This window comes from Lissotriton vulgaris, chromosome 2_2 (assembly GCF_964263255.1).
Source record: "Lissotriton vulgaris chromosome 2_2, aLisVul1.2, whole genome shotgun sequence".
Lineage (NCBI taxonomy): Eukaryota > Metazoa > Chordata > Amphibia > Caudata > Salamandridae > Lissotriton > Lissotriton vulgaris.
The window spans coordinates 240,906,777-240,921,983 of NC_141688.1; positions in this window are offsets into that span (position 1 = coordinate 240,906,777).

The window sequence follows — 15,207 nt, forward strand, 5'->3', positions numbered from 1 at the left end:
TGATTTAAATTTAGTTTCAGGATAGGCGTGAATGCATCATTTCAACAAGTTAATTAAAATTTTCTTGCACGATTAGGGAGAGTGGATGCATAGAAAAATGTTTTTTTTATATTTGTTTTAGGTTCCAGAGAGTTGATTCCTGAAAAAAATGTCTTTGTTTTATGAAAAATGTGAGTGTGTTACTGCTAAAAAGTTTATTTAAATGTAGCTTCAGGATAGGCATGATTGCATTATTTCAACTAGTTAATTGAAATTTTCTTGCACGATTAGGGAGAGTGGATGCATAGAAAGATGTTTTTTTTATATTTGTTTTAGGTTCCAGAGAGTTGATTCCTGAAAAAATGTGTTTGTTTTATGAAAAATGTGAGTGTGTTACTGCTAAAAAGTTGATTTAAATTTCGTTTTTGGATAAGGGTGATTGCAATATTTCAACAAGTCAATTGAAATTTTCTTGCACGATTAGGGACAGTGGATGCCTAGAAAGATTTTTTTTTAAAATTAGTTTTAGGTTTCAGAGAGTAGATTCCTGAAAAAAATGTGTTTGTTTTATGAAAAATGTGAGTGAGTTACTGCTAAAAAGTTGATTTAAATTTCGTTTTTGGATAAGGGTGATTGCAATATTTCAACAAGTCAATTGAAATTTTCTTGCACGATTAGGGACAGTGGATGCCTAGAAAGATGTTTTTTTTAATTAGTTTTAGGTTCCAGAGAGTGGATTCCTGAAAAAATTATTGTTTGTTTTATGAAAAATGTGAGTGTGTTACTGCAAAAAATTTGATTTTAATTTAGTTTCAGGATAGGCGTGAATGCATCATTTCAACTAGTCAATTGAAATTTTCTTGCACGATTAGGGACAGTGGATGCCTAGAAAGATGTTTTTTTAAAATTAGTTTTAGGTTTCAGAGAATAGATTCCTGAAAAAACATGTGTTTGTTTTGTGAAAAATGTGAGTGTGTTACTGATAAAAAATTGATTTAAATTTCGTTTTTGGATAAGGGTGATTGCAATATTTCAACAAGTCAATTGAAATTTTCTTGCACGATTAGGGACAGTGGATGCCTAGAAAGATGTTTTTTACAAATTCGTTATAGGTTCCAGAGAGTGGATTCCTGGAAAAAAAAATTATTTGTTTCATGAAAAATGTGAGTGTGTTACTGCAAAAAAGTTGATTTAAATTTAGTTTCAGGATAGGCGTGATTGCATTATTTCAACTAGTTAATTGAAATTTTGTTGCACGATTAGGGAGAGTGGATGCATAGAAAGATATTTTTTTATATTTGTTTTAGGTTCCAGAGAGTTGATTCCTGAAAAAAATGTGTTTGTTTTATGAAAAATGTGAGTGTGTTACTGCTAAAAAAGTTTATTTAAATTTAGCTTCAGGATAGGCGTGATTGCATTATTTCAACTAGTTAATTGAAATTTTGTTGCACGATTAGGGAGGGTGGATACATAGAAATATGTTTTTTTTTATATTTGTTTTAGGTTCCAGAGAGTTGATTCCTGAAAAAAATGTGTTTGTTTCATGAAATATGTGAGTGTGTTACTGCTAAAAAGTTGATTTAAATTTCGTTTTTGGATAAGGGTGATTGGAATAGTTCAACAAGTCAATTGAAATTTTCTTGCAAGATTAGGGACAGTGGATGCCTAGAAAGATGTTTTTTTTAATTAGTTTTAGGTTTCAGAGAGTAGATTCCTGAAAAAAATGTGTTTGTTTTATGAAAAATGTGAGTGTGTTACTGCAAAAAAGTTGATTTAAATATCGTTTTTGGATAAGGGTGATTCCAATATTTCAACAAGTTAATTGAAATTTTCTTGCAAGATTAGGGAGAGTGGATGCCTAGAAAGATGTTTTTTACAAATTCGTTATAGGTTCCAGAGAGTGGATTCCTGATAATAAGTTATTTGTTTCATGAAAAATGTGAGTGTGTTACTGCAAACAAGTTGATTTAAATTTAGTTTCAGGATAGGCATGATTGCATTATTTCAACTAGTTAATTGAAATTTTCTTGCACGATTAGGGAGAGTGGATGCATAGAAAGATGTTTTTTTTATATTTGTTTTAGGTTCCAGAGAGTTGATTCCTGAAAAAATGTGTTTGTTTTATGAAAAATGTGAGTGTGTTACAGCTAAAAAGTTGATTTAAATTTCGTTTTTGGATAAGGGTGATTGCAATATTTCAACAAGTCAAGTGAAATTTTCTCGCACGATTAGGGACAGTGGATGCCTAGAAAGATGTTTTTTTTAAATTAGTTTTAGGTTCCAGAGAGTGGATTCCTGAAAAAATTATTGTTTGTTTTATGAAAAATGTGAGTGTGTTACTGCAAACAAGTTGATTTTAATTTAGTTTCAGGATAGGCGTGAATGAATCATTTCAACAAGTCAATTGAAATTTTCTTGCACGATTAGGGACAGTGGATGCATAGAAAGATGTTTTTTTATATTTGTTTTAGGTTCCAGAGAGTTGATTCCTGAAAAAAATGTGTTTGTTTTATGAAAAATGTGAGTGTGTTACTGCTAAAAAGTTTATTTAAATTTAGCTTCAGGATAGGCATGATTGCATTATTTCAACTAGTTAATTGAAATTTTCTTGCACGATTAGGGAGAGTGGATGCATAGAAAGATATTTCTTTTATATTTGTTTTAGGTTCCAGAGAGTTGATTCCTGAAAAAATGTGCTTGTTTTATGAAAAATGTGAGTGTGTTACTGCTAAAAAGTTTATTTAAATTTAGCTTCAGGATAGGCGTGATTGCATTATTTCAACTAGTTAATTGAAATTTTCTTGCACGATTAGGGAGAGTGGATACATAGAAATATTTTTTTTTTATATTTGTTTTAGGTTCTAGAGAGTTGATTCCTGAAAAAAATGTCTTTGTTTTATGAAAAATGTGAGTGTGTTACTGCTTAAAAGTTTATTTAAATTTAGCTTCAGGATAGGCATGATTGCATTATTTCAACTAGTTAATTGAAATTTTCTTGCACGATTAGGGACAGTGGATGCCTAGAAAGATGTTTTTTTAAAATTAGTTTCAGGTTTCAGGGAGTAGATTCCTGAAAAAAATGTGTTTGTTTTATGAAAAATGTGAGTGTTTTACTGCTAAAAAGTTGATTTAAATTACGTTTTTGGATAAGGGTGATTGCAATATTTCAACAAGTTAATTGAAATTTTCTTGCAAGATTAGGGAGAGTGGATGCCTAGAAAGATGTTTTTTTTAAATTAGTTTTAGGTTCCAGAGAGTTGATTCCTGAAAAAAATGTGTTTGTTTCATGAAAAATGTGAGTGTGTTACTGCTAAAAAGTTGATTTAAATTTCGTTTTTGGATAAGGGTGATTGCAATATTTCAACAAGTCAATTGAAATTTTCTTGCAAGATTAGGGACAGTGGATGCCTAGAAAGATGTTTTTTTTAATTAGTTTCAGGTTTCAGAGAGTAGATTCCTGAAAAAAATGTGTTTGTTTTATGAAAAATGTGAGTGTGTTACTGCAAAAAAGTTGATTTAAATATCGTTTTTGGATAAGGGTGATTGCAATATTTCAACAAGTTAATTGAAATTTTCTTGCAAGATTAGGGAGAGTGGATGCCTAGAAAGATGTTTTTTACAAATTCGTTATAGGTTCTAGAGAGTGGAGTCCTGAAAAAAAAATTATTAGTTTCATGAAAAATGTGAGTGTGTTGCTGCAAAAAAGTTGATTTACATTTAGTTTCAGGATAGGCGTGAATGCATCATTTCAACAAGTTAATTAAAATTTTCTTGCACGATTAGGGAGAGTGGATGCATAGAAAGATGTTTTTTTTTATATTTGTTTTAGGTTCCAGAGAGTTGATTCCTGAAAAAAATGTGTTTGTTTTATGAAAAATGTGAGTGTGTTACTGCTAAAAAGTTTATTTAAATTTAGCTTCAGGATAGGCGTGATTGCATTATTTCAACTAGTTAATTGAAATTTTGTTGCACGATTAGGGAGAGTGGATACATAGAAATGTGTTTTTTTTATATTTGTTTTAGGTTCCAGAGAGTTGATTCCTGAAAAAAATGTGTTTGTTTCATGAAATATGTGAGTGTGTTACTGCTAAAAAGTTGAATTAAATTTCGTTTTTGGATAAGGGTGATTGCAATATTTCAACAAGTCAATTGAAATTTTCTTGCAAGATTAGGGACAGTGGATGCCTAGAAAGATGTTTTTTTTAATTAGTTTTAGGTTTCAGAGAGTAGATTCCTGAAAAAAATGTGTTTGTTTTATGAAAAATGTGAGTGTGTTACTGCAAAAAAGTTGATTTAAATATCGTTTTTGGATAAGGGTGATTGCAATATTTCAACAAGTTAATTGAAATTTTCTTGCAAGATTAGGGAGAGTGGATGCCTAGAAAGATGTTTTTTACAAATTCGTTATAGGTTCCAGAGAGTGGATTCCTGAAAATAAATTATTTGTTTCATGAAAAATGTGAGTGTGTTACTGCAAACAAGTTGATTTAAATTTAGTTTCAGGATAGGCGTGAATGCATCATTTCAACAAGTTAATTGAAATTTTCTTGCACGATTAGGGAGAGTGGATGCATAGAAAGATGTTTTTTTTATATTTGTTTTAGGTTCCAGAGAGTTGATTCCTGAAAAAAATGTCTTTGTTTTATGAAAAATGTGAGTGTGTTACTGCTAAAAAGTTTATTTAAATTTAGCTTCAGGATAGGCATGATTGCATTATTTCAACTAGTTAATTGAAATTTTCTTGCACGATTAGGGAGAGTGGATGCATAGAAAGATGTTTTTTTTATATTTGTTTTAGGTTCCAGAGAGTTGATTCCTGAAAAAATGTGTTTGTTTTATGAAAAATGTGAGTGTGTTACTGCTAAAAAGTTGATTTAAATTTCGTTTTTGGATAAGGGTGATTGCAATATTTCAACAAGTCAAGTGAAATTTTCCCGCACGATTAGGGACAGTGGATGCCTAGAAAGATGTTTTTTTTTTAATTAGTTTTAGGTTCCAGGGGGTGGATTCCTGAAAAAATTATTGTTTGTTTTATGAAAAATGTGAGTGTGTTACTGCAAACAAGTTGATTTTAATTTAGTTTCAGGATAGGCGTGAATGAATCATTTCAACAAGTCAATTGAAATTTTCTTGCACGATTAGGGAGAGTGGATGCATAGAAAGATATTTTTTTATATTTGTTTTAGGTTCCAGAGAGTTGATTCCTGAAAAAAATGTGTTTGTTTTATGAAAAATGTTAGTGTGTTACTGCTAAAAAGTTTATTTAAATTTAGCTTCAGGATAGGCGTGATTGCATTATTTCAACTAGTTAATTGAAATTTTCTTGCACGATTAGGGAGAGTGGATACATAGAAATATGTTTTTTTAATATTTGTTTTAGGTTCCAGAGAGTTGATTCCTGAAAAAAATGTGTTTGTTTCATGAAATATGTGAGTGTGTTACTGCTAAAAAGTTGATTTAAATTTTGTTTTTGGATAAGGGTGATTGCAATATTTCAACAAGTTAATTGAAATTTTCTTGCAAGATTAGGGAGAGTGGATGCCTAGAAAGATGTTTTTTTTAAATTAGTTTTAGGTTCCAGAGAGTTGATTCCTGAAAAAAATGTGTTTGTTTCATAAAAAATGTGAGTGTGTTACTGCTAAAAAGTTGATTTAAATTTCGTTTTTGGATAAGGGTGATTGCAATATTTCAACAAGTCAATTGAAATTTTCTTGCAAGATTAGGGACAGTGGATGCCTAGAAAGATGTTTTTTTTAATTAGTTTTAGGTTTCAGAGAGTAGATTACTGAAAAAAAAGTGTTTGTTTTATGAAAAATGTGAGTGTGTTACTGCAAAAAAGTTGATTTAAATATCGTTTTTGGATAAGGGTGATTGCAATATTTCAACAAGTTAATTGAAATTTTCTTGCAAGATTAGGGAGAGTGGATGCCTAGAAAGATGTTTTTTACAAATTCGTTATAGGTTCTAGAGAGTGGAGTCCTGAAAAAAAAATTATTTGTTTCATGAAAAATGTGAGTGTGTTACTGCAAAAAAGTTGATTTAAATTTAGTTTCAGGATAGGCGTGAATGCATCATTTCAACAAGTTAATTAAAATTTTCTTGCACGATTAGGGAGAGTGGATGCATAGAAAAATGTTTTTTTTATATTTGTTTTAGGTTCCAGAGAGTTGATTCCTGAAAAAAATGTCTTTGTTTTATGAAAAATGTGAGTGTGTTACTGCTAAAAAGTTTATTTAAATGTAGCTTCAGGATAGGCATGATTGCATTATTTCAACTAGTTAATTGAAATTTTCTTGCACGATTAGGGAGAGTGGATGCATAGAAAGATGTTTTTTTTATATTTGTTTTAGGTTCCAGAGAGTTGATTCCTGAAAAAATGTGTTTGTTTTATGAAAAATGTGAGTGTGTTACTGCTAAAAAGTTGATTTAAATTTCGTTTTTGGATAAGGGTGATTGCAATATTTCAACAAGTCAATTGAAATTTTCTTGCACGATTAGGGACAGTGGATGCCTAGAAAGATTTTTTTTTAAAATTAGTTTTAGGTTTCAGAGAGTAGATTCCTGAAAAAAATGTGTTTGTTTTATGAAAAATGTGAGTGAGTTACTGCTAAAAAGTTGATTTAAATTTCGTTTTTGGATAAGGGTGATTGCAATATTTCAACAAGTCAATTGAAATTTTCTTGCACGATTAGGGACAGTGGATGCCTAGAAAGATGTTTTTTTTAATTAGTTTTAGGTTCCAGAGAGTGGATTCCTGAAAAAATTATTGTTTGTTTTATGAAAAATGTGAGTGTGTTACTGCAAAAAATTTGATTTTAATTTAGTTTCAGGATAGGCGTGAATGCATCATTTCAACTAGTCAATTGAAATTTTCTTGCACGATTAGGGACAGTGGATGCCTAGAAAGATGTTTTTTTAAAATTAGTTTTAGGTTTCAGAGAATAGATTCCTGAAAAAACATGTGTTTGTTTTGTGAAAAATGTGAGTGTGTTACTGATAAAAAATTGATTTAAATTTCGTTTTTGGATAAGGGTGATTGCAATATTTCAACAAGTCAATTGAAATTTTCTTGCACGATTAGGGACAGTGGATGCCTAGAAAGATGTTTTTTACAAATTCGTTATAGGTTCCAGAGAGTGGATTCCTGGAAAAAAAAATTATTTGTTTCATGAAAAATGTGAGTGTGTTACTGCAAAAAAGTTGATTTAAATTTAGTTTCAGGATAGGCGTGATTGCATTATTTCAACTAGTTAATTGAAATTTTGTTGCACGATTAGGGAGAGTGGATGCATAGAAAGATATTTTTTTATATTTGTTTTAGGTTCCAGAGAGTTGATTCCTGAAAAAAATGTGTTTGTTTTATGAAAAATGTGAGTGTGTTACTGCTAAAAAAGTTTATTTAAATTTAGCTTCAGGATAGGCGTGATTGCATTATTTCAACTAGTTAATTGAAATTTTGTTGCACGATTAGGGAGGGTGGATACATAGAAATATGTTTTTTTTTATATTTGTTTTAGGTTCCAGAGAGTTGATTCCTGAAAAAAATGTGTTTGTTTCATGAAATATGTGAGTGTGTTACTGCTAAAAAGTTGATTTAAATTTCGTTTTTGGATAAGGGTGATTGGAATAGTTCAACAAGTCAATTGAAATTTTCTTGCAAGATTAGGGACAGTGGATGCCTAGAAAGATGTTTTTTTTAATTAGTTTTAGGTTTCAGAGAGTAGATTCCTGAAAAAAATGTGTTTGTTTTATGAAAAATGTGAGTGTGTTACTGCAAAAAAGTTGATTTAAATATCGTTTTTGGATAAGGGTGATTCCAATATTTCAACAAGTTAATTGAAATTTTCTTGCAAGATTAGGGAGAGTGGATGCCTAGAAAGATGTTTTTTACAAATTCGTTATAGGTTCCAGAGAGTGGATTCCTGATAATAAGTTATTTGTTTCATGAAAAATGTGAGTGTGTTACTGCAAACAAGTTGATTTAAATTTAGTTTCAGGATAGGCATGATTGCATTATTTCAACTAGTTAATTGAAATTTTCTTGCACGATTAGGGAGAGTGGATGCATAGAAAGATGTTTTTTTTATATTTGTTTTAGGTTCCAGAGAGTTGATTCCTGAAAAAATGTGTTTGTTTTATGAAAAATGTGAGTGTGTTACAGCTAAAAAGTTGATTTAAATTTCGTTTTTGGATAAGGGTGATTGCAATATTTCAACAAGTCAAGTGAAATTTTCTCGCACGATTAGGGACAGTGGATGCCTAGAAAGATGTTTTTTTTAAATTAGTTTTAGGTTCCAGAGAGTGGATTCCTGAAAAAATTATTGTTTGTTTTATGAAAAATGTGAGTGTGTTACTGCAAACAAGTTGATTTTAATTTAGTTTCAGGATAGGCGTGAATGAATCATTTCAACAAGTCAATTGAAATTTTCTTGCACGATTAGGGACAGTGGATGCATAGAAAGATGTTTTTTTATATTTGTTTTAGGTTCCAGAGAGTTGATTCCTGAAAAAAATGTGTTTGTTTTATGAAAAATGTGAGTGTGTTACTGCTAAAAAGTTTATTTAAATTTAGCTTCAGGATAGGCATGATTGCATTATTTCAACTAGTTAATTGAAATTTTCTTGCACGATTAGGGAGAGTGGATGCATAGAAAGATATTTCTTTTATATTTGTTTTAGGTTCCAGAGAGTTGATTCCTGAAAAAATGTGCTTGTTTTATGAAAAATGTGAGTGTGTTACTGCTAAAAAGTTTATTTAAATTTAGCTTCAGGATAGGCGTGATTGCATTATTTCAACTAGTTAATTGAAATTTTCTTGCACGATTAGGGAGAGTGGATACATAGAAATATTTTTTTTTTATATTTGTTTTAGGTTCTAGAGAGTTGATTCCTGAAAAAAATGTCTTTGTTTTATGAAAAATGTGAGTGTGTTACTGCTTAAAAGTTTATTTAAATTTAGCTTCAGGATAGGCATGATTGCATTATTTCAACTAGTTAATTGAAATTTTCTTGCACGATTAGGGACAGTGGATGCCTAGAAAGATGTTTTTTTAAAATTAGTTTCAGGTTTCAGGGAGTAGATTCCTGAAAAAAATGTGTTTGTTTTATGAAAAATGTGAGTGTTTTACTGCTAAAAAGTTGATTTAAATTACGTTTTTGGATAAGGGTGATTGCAATATTTCAACAAGTTAATTGAAATTTTCTTGCAAGATTAGGGAGAGTGGATGCCTAGAAAGATGTTTTTTTTAAATTAGTTTTAGGTTCCAGAGAGTTGATTCCTGAAAAAAATGTGTTTGTTTCATGAAAAATGTGAGTGTGTTACTGCTAAAAAGTTGATTTAAATTTCGTTTTTGGATAAGGGTGATTGCAATATTTCAACAAGTCAATTGAAATTTTCTTGCAAGATTAGGGACAGTGGATGCCTAGAAAGATGTTTTTTTTAATTAGTTTCAGGTTTCAGAGAGTAGATTCCTGAAAAAAATGTGTTTGTTTTATGAAAAATGTGAGTGTGTTACTGCAAAAAAGTTGATTTAAATATCGTTTTTGGATAAGGGTGATTGCAATATTTCAACAAGTTAATTGAAATTTTCTTGCAAGATTAGGGAGAGTGGATGCCTAGAAAGATGTTTTTTACAAATTCGTTATAGGTTCTAGAGAGTGGAGTCCTGAAAAAAAAATTATTAGTTTCATGAAAAATGTGAGTGTGTTGCTGCAAAAAAGTTGATTTACATTTAGTTTCAGGATAGGCGTGAATGCATCATTTCAACAAGTTAATTAAAATTTTCTTGCACGATTAGGGAGAGTGGATGCATAGAAAGATGTTTTTTTTTATATTTGTTTTAGGTTCCAGAGAGTTGATTCCTGAAAAAAATGTCTTTGTTTTATGAAAAATGTGAGTGTGTTACTGCTAAAAAGTTTATTTAAATTTAGCTTCAGGATAGGCATGATTGCATTATTTCAACTAGTTAATTGAAATTTTCTTGCACGATTAGGGAGAGTGGATGCATAGAAAGATATTTCTTTTATATTTGTTTTAGGTTCCAGAGAGTTGATTCCTGAAAAAAATGTGTTTGTTTTATGAAAAATGTGAGTGTGTTACTGCTAAAAAGTTTATTTAAATTTAGCTTCAGGATAGGCGTGATTGCATTATTTCAACTAGTTAATTGAAATTTTCTTGCACGATTAGGGAGAGTGGATACATAGAAATATTTTTTTTTTATATTTGTTTTAGGTTCCAGAGAGTTGATTCCTGAAAAAAATGTCTTTGTTTTATGAAAAATGTGAGTGTGTTACTGCTTAAAAGTTTATTTAAATTTAGCTTCAGGATAGGCATGATTGGATTATTTCAACTAGTTAATTGAAATTTTCTTGCACGATTAGGGACAGTGGATGCCTAGAAAGATGTTTTTTTAAAATTAGTTTCAGGTTTCAGGGAGTAGATTCCTGAAAAAAATGTGTTTGTTTTATGAAAAATGTGAGTGTTTTACTGCTAAAAAGTTGATTTAAATTACGTTTTTGGATAAGGGTGATTGCAATATTTCAACAAGTTAATTGAAATTTTCTTGCAAGATTAGGGAGAGTGGATGCCTAGAAAGATGTTTTTTTTAAATTAGTTTTAGGTTCCAGAGAGTTGATTCCTGAAAAAAATGTGTTTGTTTCATGAAAAATGTGAGTGTGTTACTGCTAAAAAGTTGATTTAAATTTCGTTTTTGGATAAGGGTGATTGCAATATTTCAACAAGTCAATTGAAATTTTCTTGCAAGATTAGGGACAGTGGATGCCTAGAAAGATGTTTTTTTTTAATTAGTTTTAGGTTTCAGAGAGTAGATTCCTGAAAAAAATGTGTTTGTTTTATGAAAAATGTGAGTGTGTTACTGCAAAAAAGTTGATTTAAATATCGTTTTTGGATAAGGGTGATTGCAATATTTCAACAAGTTAATTGAAATTTTCTTGCAAGATTAGGGAGAGTGGATGCCTAGAAAGATGTTTTTTACAAATTCGTTATAGGTTCCAGAGAGTGGATTCCTGGAAAAAAAAATTATTTGTTTCATGAAAAATGTGAGTGTGTTACTGCAAAAAATTTGATTTTAATTTAGTTTCAGGATAGGTGTGAATGCATCATTTCAACAAATTAATTGAAATTTTCTTGCACGATTAGGGAGAGTGGATGCATAGAAAGATATTTTTTTATATTTGTTTTAGGTTCCAGAGAGTTGATTCCTGAAAAAAATGTGTTTGTTTTATGAAAAATGTGAGTGTGTTACTGCTAAAAAGTTTATTTAAATTTAGCTTCAGGATAGGCGTGATTGCATTATTTCAACTAGTTAATTGAAATTTTGTTGCACGATTAGGGAGAGTGGATACATAGAAATGTGTTTTTTTTATATTTGTTTTAGGTTCCAGAGAGTTGATTCCTGAAAAAAATGTGTTTGTTTCATGAAATATGTGAGTGTGTTACTGCTAAAAAGTTGAATTAAATTTCGTTTTTGGATAAGGGTGATTGCAATATTTCAACAAGTCAATTGAAATTTTCTTGCAAGATTAGGGACAGTGGATGCCTAGAAAGATGTTTTTTTTAATTAGTTTTAGGTTTCAGAGAGTAGATTCCTGAAAAAAATGTGTTTGTTTTATGAAAAATGTGAGTGTGTTACTGCAAAAAAGTTGATTTAAATATCGTTTTTGGATAAGGGTGATTGCAATATTTCAACAAGTTAATTGAAATTTTCTTGCAAGATTAGGGAGAGTGGATGCCTAGAAAGATGTTTTTTACAAATTCGTTATAGGTTCCAGAGAGTGGATTCCTGAAAATAAATTATTTGTTTCATGAAAAATGTGAGTGTGTTACTGCAAACAAGTTGATTTAAATTTAGTTTCAGGATAGGCGTGAATGCATCATTTCAACAAGTTAATTGAAATTTTCTTGCACGATTAGGGAGAGTGGATGCATAGAAAGATGTTTTTTTTATATTTGTTTTAGGTTCCAGAGAGTTGATTCCTGAAAAAAATGTCTTTGTTTTATGAAAAATGTGAGTGTGTTACTGCTAAAAAGTTTATTTAAATTTAGCTTCAGGATAGGCATGATTGCATTATTTCAACTAGTTAATTGAAATTTTCTTGCACGATTAGGGAGAGTGGATGCATAGAAAGATGTTTTTTTTATATTTGTTTTAGGTTCCAGAGAGTTGATTCCTGAAAAAATGTGTTTGTTTTATGAAAAATGTGAGTGTGTTACTGCTAAAAAGTTGATTTAAATTTCGTTTTTGGATAAGGGTGATTGCAATATTTCAACAAGTCAAGTGAAATTTTCCCGCACGATTAGGGACAGTGGATGCCTAGAAAGATGTTTTTTTTTTAATTAGTTTTAGGTTCCAGGGGGTGGATTCCTGAAAAAATTATTGTTTGTTTTATGAAAAATGTGAGTGTGTTACTGCAAACAAGTTGATTTTAATTTAGTTTCAGGATAGGCGTGAATGAATCATTTCAACAAGTCAATTGAAATTTTCTTGCACGATTAGGGAGAGTGGATGCATAGAAAGATATTTTTTTATATTTGTTTTAGGTTCCAGAGAGTTGATTCCTGAAAAAAATGTGTTTGTTTTATGAAAAATGTGAGTGTGTTACTGCTAAAAAGTTTATTTAAATTTAGCTTCAGGATAGGCGTGATTGCATTATTTCAACTAGTTAATTGAAATTTTCTTGCACGATTAGGGAGAGTGGATACATAGAAATATGTTTTTTTAATATTTGTTTTAGGTTCCAGAGAGTTGATTCCTGAAAAAAATGTGTTTGTTTCATGAAATATGTGAGTGTGTTACTGCTAAAAAGTTGATTTAAATTTTGTTTTTGGATAAGGGTGATTGCAATATTTCAACAAGTTAATTGAAATTTTCTTGCAAGATTAGGGAGAGTGGATGCCTAGAAAGATGTTTTTTTTAAATTAGTTTTAGGTTCCAGAGAGTTGATTCCTGAAAAAAATGTGTTTGTTTCATGAAAAATGTGAGTGTGTTACTGCTAAAAAGTTGATTTAAATTTCGTTTTTGGATAAGGGTGATTGCAATATTTCAACAAGTCAATTGAAATTTTCTTGCAAGATTAGGGACAGTGGATGCCTAGAAAGATGTTTTTTTTAATTAGTTTTAGGTTTCAGAGAGTAGATTACTGAAAAAAAAGTGTTTGTTTTATGAAAAATGTGAGTGTGTTACTGCAAAAAAGTTGATTTAAATATCGTTTTTGGATAAGGGTGATTGCAATATTTCAACAAGTTAATTGAAATTTTCTTGCAAGATTAGGGAGAGTGGATGCCTAGAAAGATGTTTTTTACAAATTCGTTATAGGTTCTAGAGAGTGGAGTCCTGAAAAAAAAATTATTTGTTTCATGAAAAATGTGAGTGTGTTACTGCAAAAAAGTTGATTTAAATTTAGTTTCAGGATAGGCGTGAATGCATCATTTCAACAAGTTAATTAAAATTTTCTTGCACGATTAGGGAGAGTGGATGCATAGAAAAATGTTTTTTTTATATTTGTTTTAGGTTCCAGAGAGTTGATTCCTGAAAAAAATGTCTTTGTTTTATGAAAAATGTGAGTGTGTTACTGCTAAAAAGTTTATTTAAATGTAGCTTCAGGATAGGCATGATTGCATTATTTCAACTAGTTAATTGAAATTTTCTTGCACGATTAGGGAGAGTGGATGCATAGAAAGATGTTTTTTTTATATTTGTTTTAGGTTCCAGAGAGTTGATTCCTGAAAAAATGTGTTTGTTTTATGAAAAATGTGAGTGTGTTACTGCTAAAAAGTTGATTTAAATTTCGTTTTTGGATAAGGGTGATTGCAATATTTCAACAAGTCAATTGAAATTTTCTTGCACGATTAGGGACAGTGGATGCCTAGAAAGATTTTTTTTTAAAATTAGTTTTAGGTTTCAGAGAGTAGATTCCTGAAAAAAATGTGTTTGTTTTATGAAAAATGTGAGTGAGTTACTGCTAAAAAGTTGATTTAAATTTCGTTTTTGGATAAGGGTGATTGCAATATTTCAACAAGTCAATTGAAATTTTCTTGCACGATTAGGGACAGTGGATGCCTAGAAAGATGTTTTTTTTAATTAGTTTTAGGTTCCAGAGAGTGGATTCCTGAAAAAATTATTGTTTGTTTTATGAAAAATGTGAGTGTGTTACTGCAAAAAATTTGATTTTAATTTAGTTTCAGGATAGGCGTGAATGCATCATTTCAACTAGTCAATTGAAATTTTCTTGCACGATTAGGGACAGTGGATGCCTAGAAAGATGTTTTTTTAAAATTAGTTTTAGGTTTCAGAGAATAGATTCCTGAAAAAACATGTGTTTGTTTTGTGAAAAATGTGAGTGTGTTACTGATAAAAAATTGATTTAAATTTCGTTTTTGGATAAGGGTGATTGCAATATTTCAACAAGTCAATTGAAATTTTCTTGCACGATTAGGGACAGTGGATGCCTAGAAAGATGTTTTTTACAAATTCGTTATAGGTTCCAGAGAGTGGATTCCTGGAAAAAAAAATTATTTGTTTCATGAAAAATGTGAGTGTGTTACTGCAAAAAAGTTGATTTAAATTTAGTTTCAGGATAGGCGTGATTGCATTATTTCAACTAGTTAATTGAAATTTTGTTGCACGATTAGGGAGAGTGGATGCATAGAAAGATATTTTTTTATATTTGTTTTAGGTTCCAGAGAGTTGATTCCTGAAAAAAATGTGTTTGTTTTATGAAAAATGTGAGTGTGTTACTGCTAAAAAAGTTTATTTAAATTTAGCTTCAGGATAGGCGTGATTGCATTATTTCAACTAGTTAATTGAAATTTTGTTGCACGATTAGGGAGGGTGGATACATAGAAATATGTTTTTTTTTATATTTGTTTTAGGTTCCAGAGAGTTGATTCCTGAAAAAAATGTGTTTGTTTCATGAAATATGTGAGTGTGTTACTGCTAAAAAGTTGATTTAAATTTCGTTTTTGGATAAGGGTGATTGGAATAGTTCAACAAGTCAATTGAAATTTTCTTGCAAGATTAGGGACAGTGGATGCCTAGAAAGATGTTTTTTTTAATTAGTTTTAGGTTTCAGAGAGTAGATTCCTGAAAAAAATGTGTTTGTTTTATGAAAAATGTGAGTGTGTTACTGCAAAAAAGTTGATTTAAATATCGTTTTTGGATAAGGGTGATTCCAATATTTCAACAAGTTAATTGAAATTTTCTTGCAAGA